This window comes from Chinchilla lanigera, unplaced genomic scaffold (genome assembly GCF_000276665.1).
Source record: "Chinchilla lanigera isolate Chin_1 unplaced genomic scaffold, ChiLan1.0 scaffold00024, whole genome shotgun sequence".
Lineage (NCBI taxonomy): Eukaryota > Metazoa > Chordata > Mammalia > Rodentia > Chinchillidae > Chinchilla > Chinchilla lanigera.
In genome coordinates this window covers 5,669,079-5,681,111 of record NW_004955425.1, presented here as the reverse complement: position 1 = coordinate 5,681,111, position 12,033 = coordinate 5,669,079, and the positions used below count along the sequence as shown (strand labels likewise).

At 37.1% G+C, this 12,033-nt stretch overlaps 1 protein-coding gene across 7 annotated transcripts in view; it reads right to left on the bottom strand.

The window, feature by feature from the left end:
- The window catches only part of Sgms1 (sphingomyelin synthase 1), a 311,453-nt gene that overhangs the window by 138,246 nt on the left and 161,174 nt on the right, over nt 1-12,033 (bottom strand). For 6 of the 7 annotated variants that reach the window (XM_013514837.1, XM_013514838.1, XM_005385897.2 and 3 more), the window contains one exon: nt 7,240-7,279. The gene's annotated coding sequence lies outside the window, so the exon portion shown is untranslated. Of the gene's footprint in view, nt 1-7,239; nt 7,280-12,033 lie in introns of those variants that run through there. The other variant, XM_005385896.2, reaches the window with a different exon arrangement.

Genomic DNA, 12,033 nt, shown 5'->3' with positions numbered 1-12,033 from the left:
TTATTTTGATTCACTTACTTTGACAGAAGAAAACAACAGAATGTAAGAACATCAGAACAATAATCATACCTTCAAAATTTTTTCTTAACAACTGCTTTTTTGACTGTGTAGGAATTTATAAGTGAATGCATTACTAATGAACATTTTTCCACCAAGTATTTTAGAAGAAAAAGATTCTATAACTGAGCCATTACCCACTCAATCTTTGTTTCTATTAAGGTTTCTTTCCTAAATTAACACTCAAAAATATATACATATAATGAAGTTAGTGCAAAAATACCTGACACATTTTCTAAGGTAACATAAAAAAAATCAGTACCCTAGTGTCACATGCCTGTAATCCCAGTGACTTGGACGGCTGAGGCAGGAGGATTCCAAGCTCAAGCTCAGCCTAGGTAACTTAGCAAGACACTGTCTCCAAAATAAAAAGGCCCAAGATAAAAAATCCATGCAACAATAACAACAAAAAACCTACCCCTATCTTATTTAAATTAGCAGACTTTCCCTGTCAATTCATTCAATTTATTAAAAAGTCATTGATACAGTTTTAGAAATGCACACACTGCATGTTTCATATAACTGTGTAAAAGTTACATAGTATCATAGATTGGCTACCTCAAAGAATAAAAAAGGAAGTTCTAAACTCCCTCAGTCAAAAAAGAATTTCCAGGGTTCTTCAAAGCCTATGCACAGGCACAGCCTTGCCCTGGGAAATTTACAAGGCAAGTTCACTGAATGATAAAATAGAGAAAGTTTTTGAAACTAGATTGCTCTACCCACCATTAAAAGCCATTATTAATTATTATATAAGATATATGAGAAGTAGCAGCAATTATGGAATTCTTGTGAATTTTATTTTAATATATCCGTCCTACGACTGAGGCTTAATCTGGGGACGTTTTAACTGAACTGAATAAGGATCAGATCTACCTAACAGCAGGACCAAATTGCTTATGCTCCTACCCATATGGAGTACTTTGTAGTCACTAGAAGTACGCAATAAAAGCACATCTAAGCATGTGGAAAATGCTGCAGTTATACCAAGTAAATACGAATGTAGAAGACTATGATTTTAATTTTGTATTTTATTTTAAAAGGTATACATACTCATAAGAATAAAAATTAAAGCCATCTACACCAAAATATTACCAGTGTCTCTGGGTGGTGACTTCTGTTTTGTTTAAACTTTTCAACATTTACCAATTATCTGTATAGAATCAGGAAAAAAATAAACATTTAAAACAAAAAGACATTTTACTTACTGATATATGTAAACCTGAAATTCTGAGATTGGTATGCAAATGCCAGGGCTGTCCTTAACAGTGATTGTGTGGCCAACTTCCAGTGCCAATGTGCTTTGGTTGGAAGGGCTTGATGCAAATGCTCAGGTGAGGCGACCTAATTGCTACTGGCAGCCTGGTAAGCCCAGGGGAGGAAATGAAATACAGACCAAGCAGAAGTGCTCGCCAGTTCTTGGGAGCCACTCAGCCCATCATAAGCCAGAACTGCCAGTGCTAAGAGGAAGCCTTAGTAGTAAATAGCAGGTCAACCTAGAGCCCCTCACTTCTATGAGAACAAGGATTATATAACTATTTAAGACTGCTTTTATATGAAAAAGACGAGACAGCATAATGCATCGTCTCTACAGCACAAGACTGAAAGTAACATAGAGACTCAGCACTGAGTGTCATTTCTGCCACTTACTCTCTGAAACAGCAGACAACCACTGGAACCTTTCCTCATCTACGGAAAGAGATGTGTCTAATGCATTCACAATGGTGTAATCATGAAAGATGTAATATACTCAGCACAGGGCATATCTCATATTCTGTACTGGTAAATGGGGAAAAAAGGCAAAAATTCTATAGGAGTTAGGTGAGATACAGTAAGACATAAACTATCCCAAAAGAAAACAGCTAGTATATCAAAAGCCAGACATCCATTCAATGTCATACAACATTTAAAAAAAAAAAAGTGGTGACTCTGACTCTGGTGATAAACACTGAGGAGTTAAAAACTGAAGGCCAGAAAATTAAGTGAGCACTTAACACTATAACTTGGTGAGCTCAACAGAGGTCAAAGTAAATAACTAACAGGGAACAAATCAATTCAACGTAATTACTGCCCAATCAGAAGCAGCCTTGATGTCCACAGTACTAGTAAAGCCAATAGCAACAGCCAGTTCAAAGGGCGCATATTTGCTGAGCTTTGATGCAAACTGCTCTGCTCCCAGCAGAGAAAGCAATGAGGCCAGAGTCAAACATCATCTGTCTTTATTGTCCTTCAAGGCAACAGGAAGGACTCTCAAGAGGTGAGTCAGAGCTGCTCCAGGAGTGAAAAGTGACCTCCCAGCACCCCATCAAGTATAAAGAATTAGAGACAGTGCACCTCTGAGATCTAAGGCTGGCCTCCATTCACAGAAACAGCCTGACTGGACTCAGGACGGTAAAGTGGGCCACTCTCCAACATTACATACCTCTGACCACTACTATTTGCATCTATGGATAGCTTCCTTGAAAGTAATTCTCATGCACACTTCCTGATGCAGGCTCTTGTCTTGTATGACATATGCTTCTTAAACAGACACTTTCGTGCATTCCTAAGAACTCAATGGTGTGCCTGAAACAGAGGAGCAATTCAAGCTTAATAACTTCAAAACAGAAGCACAGAAAACTAAAAGAACCTCACAAATCCAGTATAACTCATTAAAGCATTAAAGACTGGAAGCAAAAAATTCAGGTAGGTACTTGTTCTACCTCTCACCTCCATCTTTTTACTTAGATTTTAATTTTTAGGCTTTTTTTATTGTCATAAAATATAAATAACATAAAAGTTACACCCTCTACCTTTTCTTAATTAAAGACTAAGTCTTTTACTCTATGCTACAGAAATGTTTCTCCCTTTATAATTTATCAACTATCTTCAATAGTCAATTATGAAAAATTAATCATAGTGTTTCAAACTGAAACAAAGCTAACTATCAACTTACCCTTTTCTTGAGCTGATTTATAAAAAGTGATTTTTTCCTCTGGGGCCAGAACATCACCCTGATATCTTTATATTTATGTGTTTATAAATGGGTGCATACATAACCAGGAAGCCAAAAGTAATGCTTTGCATTTCAAACAGAACATAGTATTATTCATTTAGTCCTTTATTCACAACTTATATGTGGAAGAATGTGGAATCAACTGGAAGCTACAAAGGCAGTGACTTTTGATAGCGTTTAATCAGCAACATTCATTTGTTCTTTCTCTATCTCCTACAATCTGTAAGAAGTAGACTCTTAATCTTTTTAGGCTAATAATAAGGCCTACATTATAGAACATCTGATGAAAACTAAGGCTATTCCTTTGCCCCGACTCATATTTCAAGAGAATCATGGACTCCTGGAAGCTATCCCTGAACAGATGAAATCATAAGGGATTCTATGAACAAAATGAAATAAGTGGTATCTTGAGAACACTAACAGGCTTAATTCTATAAAGAAACAACTCTTAGAACAGAAGAAATCACCCTTTTGACAGTTATACAGAACCTAGTTATGTCAGGCAATCCCCGTTTAATCATTTTTATCCTATCTATAAGGAATCACACTACTCCTGTAAATAATCAATATAGTCACAAAAAGCAGTTGTTACAGTATTTTTAAAAACTCAAAATAAAGAGGTTCTCCATCAATCTAAAAGTATTCAATTAAAGCTTCAAATAATATATTTACGTATTACAAAAGAAAATTATCTCCTGATCATACTAACATACAGTTTATAAAGCTAAGGGTTTATCAAGAAAGAAAGAAAGAAAGAAAGAAAGAAAGAAAGAAAGAAAGAAAGAAAGAAAGAAAGAAAGAAAAGAATGAGTTAGAAAGAGAAATGTTTCCTTAAATTCAAAACCTCTACAAGTCTCATATTGTTTCATGTAATAATAATGTTTGTTTTGAAAAATGAAATAATGTTTAGAAAGAAAACTTAATGTTTGTTTTGAATGTATATAAGTGACTTGACAAGCTAGTTATCAAAAAAAAGGAAGCAAAGAAGCTGGCACGGTGGCACATGCCTACAATTCCAGCACTCGGGGAGGCTGTGGCAGAAGGATCACAGCTTCAAGCCCAACCTACGCATCTTGGCAAGACCATGTCTCAAAATAACAAAATTAAAAAGGGGTGGGAATACAGCTCAGTGGGAAGACCCTGGGTTGAATCCCCATTAACACCGCTACTGCCAAAAAGATAAATAATTTAAATTTGGGGGGGTTGGTACAAATGTAAAATGTCAATGACTATAGGAAACAGGCAGTTGTGCAAAATATTAAAAGCAGAACTTCCATAGGACCCAGCAGTCCTACTTCTGATATTTCTGATGTAAATCTGAAAGATTTGAAAGCAGAGGCTTAAGAGATATTTGTGTATCTAAGTTCACTGCAGTATTATTTACAATAGCGAAGAACAGAAGCCACCTAATTGTTCACTGTCTGAGAGCATCCAACCATAAAAAAAAAAAAAAAAATTACATCATTTGTTATAACATGGATGAGTATTGAGGTCATTATACCAAGTGAAACTGACCAATCACAAAAAGGCAAAATACTGCATGATTCCACTTATATGACTTAAGGAACAAAGTAAGATTATTTTGCCAGGGGGTGGCAAGAGGGAAAAGCTGTTTTTCAGTGTGTTTAGAGTTGCAGTTTTCCAAGACAAAAAGTCTTAAGATATTTTGTACAACAAGGTGCACATGATTAACATTTACTGTACTATACAATATAAATGGTTAAGATAGTATATTTTATGTTATGTGGTTTTTACCAAAATAAAGAAAAATTGGGATATTGCCCTTAGATTATTTGGGTGGGCCCAATATAATTACAGGGTTCATATAAGTGGAAAAGGCAGATAGAAGAGTACCTCAAAATAATGCAATGTGAAGGATACTTGACTAGTCACTGCTGGTCTTAAAGGTGGAAGAGGGCCTCAAGCCACGGAACACAGCCAGCCTCCAGAACTGGATTCTCCTTTAGAGCCTCCACGACAGAATGCAGCCTGTCAACACTGTGATTTTAGCCTAATGAAACCAGAGTTGGACTTCTGACCTACAGAACTGCTCAGATAATAGATGTGTGCTGCTTTCAGCAAAAAGAAAAAACACAGGCCCTTTCTCCCACCTAGAAAAGCCAGACAAACCATCCCTATTTCCATAAAAGGTAGCAGGTACTCGGGAGAAAATGGTATGTCAAGACTTCAGGCTCAGGGATACCAGAAAAGACTGGAGCAGTCTCATTTATATCTAACCATTACAGGTGCGGCCTGAGTGGCTCCCACACACCTTCATGGTCAGGCTCACACCCCTCAGAAAGAGGATTCTCGTTTGGAGAAACTGAAATGTGGAGAAAAACAAAAATCAATACATTCTGATGAGTGATAGCCAGGTCCCTCCCTCCCCAGACTCTCTAGTTTAACCAATTTCTAGTTTACTTTTTACCATCTCACTCTTAAATATGAGTACATTACCATTCATTTCAGAAAAACCTTTAACATTAAAATCACAAATCAAAACAAGTAGAAAATAAAGAAAATATTGTGTTCCACAAATAGCAAAGAAAAAAAAGATGAGAACAGGAAAACAATTCTTTTTCTCAAAGGAAATGAGAAAATACTGCAGCTGTAAAATCAAACCATATGCTATTTTTAAAAAATCAAATATTCAGAGGCATCAAAAAATTAAATTCAAAATGACAAACATACTAGATGAAGTTAAAAATTAAACAGACACTAAGAAAACCTCTCAGAAAGTACAAAATAGAAAGATGGAAAAGAAAAGAACACAAAGAAGTTAAAGGATCAAACTAGTAGAAGCAAACATCCAACTAATGTACCAAACAAAAGCAGAAAAGACATAAAGAAATTACAAAAGAAACTACAAAAGAAAAATTTGAAATGGAAGGACATGCATTTCCAAGCAGAGAGAATCACAAGAAAGGAAGGAGTGGGGGAGGGGAGGAGGAAGGAAGGAAGGAGGGAAGGAAGAAAGGAGGGAGGGAGGAAAGGAAGGAAGAAGGGAGGGAGGGAAGGAGGAAAGGAGGGAGAGGGAAGAAGGAAGCCCACCAGCCCATATTGAAATTGCAGAATTCTAGGGATAAAGAAAAATATTAAGTATTTTCCAGAGACATAAAACATTTCACTCACAACCAAGTGGGAAGCAGAACAGACTAAGGCATCACGATTTACATCACAGAGCTCAGCCACAAACACAATATGGTAATAATAAAGTAAAGATTAGTGTTTATTTAAACACAGACTATGACATGACTGTGTCAAGAAAAACAGAGAGCTGAGAATAAGGGTACAAAGAGCTATATGTTCTGGTTATTAATGCCTGCATCCAATATATGGCTTGTAAGTATCTTCTCCCATTCTGTAGGCTCCTATGAAAACTCAACCCTGAGGAGAAAATCAACACTAGCCTAACTTTTTTAAAAAAAATCAATAAATGGCACTTAATGCATATACTGTGTTGTTTAGAAATGAGTAGGAAAATACCAGAAAATATAACTGAAAGAACTGGAAAGGGCTATCTTTAGGCAAAGAGGTTATAAAAAGAATGGAGATGGCTATTATAGTACTACTCGAATTACTAATCTACACATAACCACCTCAAAATAAATAATGTCGGAAAATTAGAAGGAGAAAAGTGAGAGGGAGGGAGAGGGTAGGGAGGAGAGAGAAGACTGTTTTAAAGAAGCAGTTCTACACACTGGTACACAGTTGAGATTTTTCGTGTTCATCTAGGCAGAAAAAATGAAAATAGTAACTGTCTTAACATTATGCATATGGCTACCTGGAGTTTAGAATAAAATCTCCAATTCTATATGTAAGTTATAAAAGAACTGGATTGCAAACAACTAAAATGATACTTACTATACTGTGGAAAATGGTATTGAATGCTTTGAAAATGTGACTCTACTAATGAAAACACCAACATCAAATATGTGTATAAAGAGTTGGAAAAATTATTCTGTGATAGGAAAATAGCATTAGTTATATTTTGTTTTGTATAAATACATGATTGTTCAATGTACATATAACTACATTAAATGCTGTGTGTGTGTCTGTGTGTGTGTGTGTCCCCAAATATTTCTTATATATCTTGAGTTAGCCACAAGGAATTATTTGTTTAGATCTTCCTATAAGAATACACACGAAATAGTAACAAGCATAAAAACAAAGAAATTAAAAATCTCTACCTGAACTATGTTGTTTTTCTTCATCAGTCTTCCTTCCAATCTAGGAGAAAATAAATAAATTAAAGTGCATTCTTCATGAAATGAGCTGCTTTTAAGAAAATACCTGCCAGGCATAGTGGTATACCCTATAACCCCAGCACTCAGGAAGCTGAAGCAGGAGTATAACCAGTTTGAAACCAACATGGGTTAGATGGTGAGTTCAATCCAGGCTAAACTATAGAATGAGACCCTCCCTGCTTAAAAAAAAAAAAAAATCTAACTAAAATCTAAATTAAGTCCTACTTATTTTTGTTATCTATGGGGGAAGGAATGTCCTTTTCCCATTTACCAGCTTATTTCTGACTGTCCTACTATTCAGAATAAATAGCTATTACACAAAACCAAGCAGAAGCAAGCATGTAAATCAAGTGCCAAAAAGAAAAAAAAAAAATTATACCCTACACCTAACAGTAGAGTCTGGATTTTTATTTTTTATTTTATTTTTTTATTTTTTTTATTTTTATTTTTTTTTGGTTTTTCTCCGGTACTGGGAACCGAACTCACGACCTTGCGCTTGCCAGGCAGGCGCTTTTGCCGCTGAGCTAAATCCCCAGCCCCCGAGTCTGGATTTTTAAATCAGGTATTTTTATAAATTATCCCCCCTCCATTCAGACAAATAACTGCTAATTTAAGAAAGAAAGAAAGCATTTCTCAGACTGTAAGAATTATAATTCTAGGGTAAAAAGGAAAGAGCAAAATGTCTACATGTTCACTATTACCAAAAACCAATTAATAACAAGCTCCACAGAATAATTACAGACCACATATACAGGCACATGATCAAAAGAATTACATATAAATTAATCCACTTTAGACTAAAGGCTTAAAAATCCTTCCTCTGTTTTCATTTCATAAAAGATTTTCTCTACTAAAACATGACCCTTCAACACAGATCTGTGATTATTTGACTATAATATACATACATGTGAATTAGGATACTATAGAAAAGGGGTAGGTACCTTTTTAAAGTTAATAAACATTTCTGTCTATTACATATACACAGAAAAGCCAAAAACCTTGAATAGCTTAGTACTTTTTTCTAAAGTAAACACATGAAACCACCACTCTCCCAAAAGGTCACTATCACCCTGACTTCAAATACCACACATTAATCTTGTCTGTTGGCAAGGTTATTTGAGTATCATTATTACTCTGAGACCTATCTCACAAAAATCCCTGTATCTGGACTAAAACAAAACACTTTAAAGAGAGAGAAGCAAGTACTGGCTGGCTGTAAGTAACGTCATTTCAGAGATGACACTGCCTGAGGAAGGTATTTTGGCTGGCTGGTTGTTTGAGGTGAATCTCCCAGTCCTACAGAGAGCACAGAAGTTGTTTTGTTATAGGAATGGAAGGCAAGGTCCTTCCTCTTGTCCAGGATAAATGTGCTGCTGGGCCTAGATGGGGAAGATAGGAGCAGAAGGGACAGACAGAGGTAGAGGGAGTTTGGCCTCCTTTCTATGCGGCAAAAACACTGTCTAAAATAAGGATAATAACTTGTATGTGTAGAAGCTAGACTAAGTTACTAATGCATTATTTCACTTCACCTTCCAATTCCTATGAAGGCTGTTTTGCTCCTCCCAGCCAATAGGTAAGGATAGTCTCAAAGCAGCAATACAGTGTCTCAAGTTAACAGCAGGTGAAGTGATCATTCCTCTTTAAAGTTTGTATTCGTGGCTAGAGACACTACAAAAAAAATGAGAAATGTTCACAGAAACAAATCCATGTGATCAGATGCACAATACATTGTGTTGTCTCTGCCTGCAAATCATTTAAAGAAAAGAAATCAAGTTTTCAGGATCTAAAATTTTCTAAATTATCAAAACAATCAAATGGCTTTGTCACTCATGCAGTAGCCATTTATCTTTCTGTATCTCAAAGGAATGGTTTCAGGAGAAACCCTTACATTTCCCAAGCTGTACTGTCCTGACATGTTAACTGGTTTTACCAAACTCTAAGGTTTCCCTCTGCAACAAAGAGATACCAGAAGAACTGGATATCCCTAGGAGTAGTCACAGGTGTAGACAGACAAACTGTGACCAGAGTTACTGAGGAATCCATGAAAACGGCACCTCCCAATGGCATGTCAAACCTGCACGAATAGGTAATTTCTATCCTAAGTACTTCCACAAAGTAGAGGCCAAAGGGGAACACAGTTCGTAAAGGGAACAAGAAACAGAGATAGAGGCAGTGGCAGGGGCAGAGAGGCAAAAAGAGAAGGGGTTGGGAGAAAGGGGGAGGAGGAGAGAGAGAGTAGAGAGACAGAGAGAACGCTTTACTTTTTAAAATAATATTGCAGGTGTTTCCCCCACAGGGGTCATGGGGTGGGGAGGAAAGAGCGAGTGGGTGGGAGGCGCTGGGGACTGACAGAGGAAAGCAGCTATGAGGAGGAGTCAGCTACAGGCCGCGGAGTCCTCGCTGACCAAAGCCGGCCCCAGTCCATGGCAGCCCCAAGAGTACTCAGGAGGACTGTGCCTCGCCACCAGGAATGCAGACAAGTCCAACCACAACTCCCAGTTTAAATCAACAGTTTTCCTTCCTGAGCAAGAAATTAAAATGCTGGAGGAAGATGAGGAGAAACTTTTTAAAATGCAGGCAAAGTTGTTCCTATTTGCTTCAAAGAATGATAGCCCAGAGAGGTGGGACGAGGCACCAGTGAGGTCCAGCTCCTGAGGCATAAGGATAAGGGGACATTCCGCCCCTCCCGAGGAGGGGCAAACCCTGCAGACCTGCGCCAACCCTTTATCACGCCCAGGATGGAGCTAGAGCCAAATGCTGGTGGCGACCCTGGCCAATGAGTAGCCCAAGCCAGCGCTGCTTTCTAAATGCTGAGAATACACAAAAATTTAGAACAAAGTTTGAAGAATTCAGGAAAGAGACTGAAGAGAGAGGTTAAAAAAAGACTGGGCAAAAATGATAATGATGAAAAGGCAGCTGGAAAGCTAGATACTCCTCAGTGAAGGAGGAGAGCAAGGGACCCTGGAGAGGAGACCAAAGAGAAGTAGAAGGAGCAACGGGTCCTCTTAACATCTCTACTTTTCCCTCCTTTTTCTTTACTTTTTAAAATCCTGCCTCCCCCTCCTTTTTGTTTTATTTTTAATTCTTTTAATTTGTTTTATTTTTAATTTGTTTCTACAGGAACTTTATATAAAGAACTGAATTCCAACATTCAGGCCAGTTTTTTGTTTTGCTTTTGTAAGTTTTTACTCTATGGAAGATGACTTCGGAAAATCCATTCCCGGGTCATGAAAATGTAGTGTGCTAACTAACTTTCTTTTCCATAGTGGAAACATTTATAGTCATCAAAAACAGTAAATAAAAATACATTTGAAACCTGGAAAAAAAAAATAGTATAGCAAAGACCTATAGCTAAAAAGGTTTTCCTGCAACCTCACTGGTAAAATATCTCAATGACAGTAACTATGATTGTCAGACAGAGTAACATTTACATTTAATGCTATAAGTAAATCGATGAGAAGGGTAAGAAAAGATTAGAAACTTCAAATGAATTATATGTAAACACTGGGCTCAGAGGCTGTGTAACTTTGCCCACCATCAAAATCTGGTCCAAAAGTGCAGTTTGAGGAGGTGGGAAAGGGTTTCAAATCAAGTCTATCCAATATCTCTAGGGTATAGTGTTGAAATCACAGCACTGGTTTAAGTGATGAATGTATATACCCAAGTGTGTTTCTCAATTTCAAATCACTGAATGATCCTCTCACTACATTCTACTCTCACGCTGTTTTTGCTATCCTAGGAAAAGGATACTGGTATTCCTTCCTTCTGTGACATGCAATGGTCTTGTCAGCAAGAGGACTGAGGACAGGAAACATAAACAGGCCTGGATGGACAGATTCCATGGGTTACAATAACTGTGAAGGTGCTGGGAGCATGGTGGCCTTTCTTATATGGAATCTAACACAGGGAATGCACAGGAAAAGCTGCAGGCATGCTTTTGCAGTGGACACATTCCATGAAGATACATGAGGTTCTTTCTGAGACTACATGAGTAAGCCGGTTAACTATTCTATCGTGCGCTATAGTTTCCGGCTTTGGCTCTAACGTTTCAATTAGGAATAAGAATAGGTGAGAAATTAAGCCAGTGACATTCAGGGGTGGAAGACAGGCTAAGATACCTTTCCAGTCTCAAAACTTTTAGTATAGCAATACACTTACTCCTATGTGTTGACTACTGGGGACTTGCTCTCAAGAAAAACACAAGAAGAAAGTTCATAAGAAATAAGGTGAGGAAAGAAAAGATTAAAGTTCACAAAATTCTATAAGACACAACTTCCCACTTAAGTTGATGTTTGTATACTTCTTGGATCTTTCAACTTTGGGGTAAATCTAATTGATTGACTGATAGGCAGTGGCTGCCCAGAAGCAACCCTGAGAAATAGTGCCTCAATTCATGCCACTATGCCTGACGGACATATGTCAGCTTTGACAGCCCCATCCCAATCCCTTTGTGACAGTTTAATTATTTCTTCTCAGGGAAAAATAATGTGCAATTAGACATAAATATTACAGAGAGACCAGTAATAGCACAATATCAATTTAATTATGTTTTTCATTAAAGCCATACTTTATTAGAATAATAACCACTGAAAACTTTCTCATTCTTACTCATAAACAGCATGCTATACAAATTACAGCTTGGATTAAAAGAATACAAAATCCAAAGTAGAAAGTTTGTGTCTTCTTCATTAACGTCTAGTTCTCAATAAAGGCAGTTTAACTGGACTACTTCCTTTC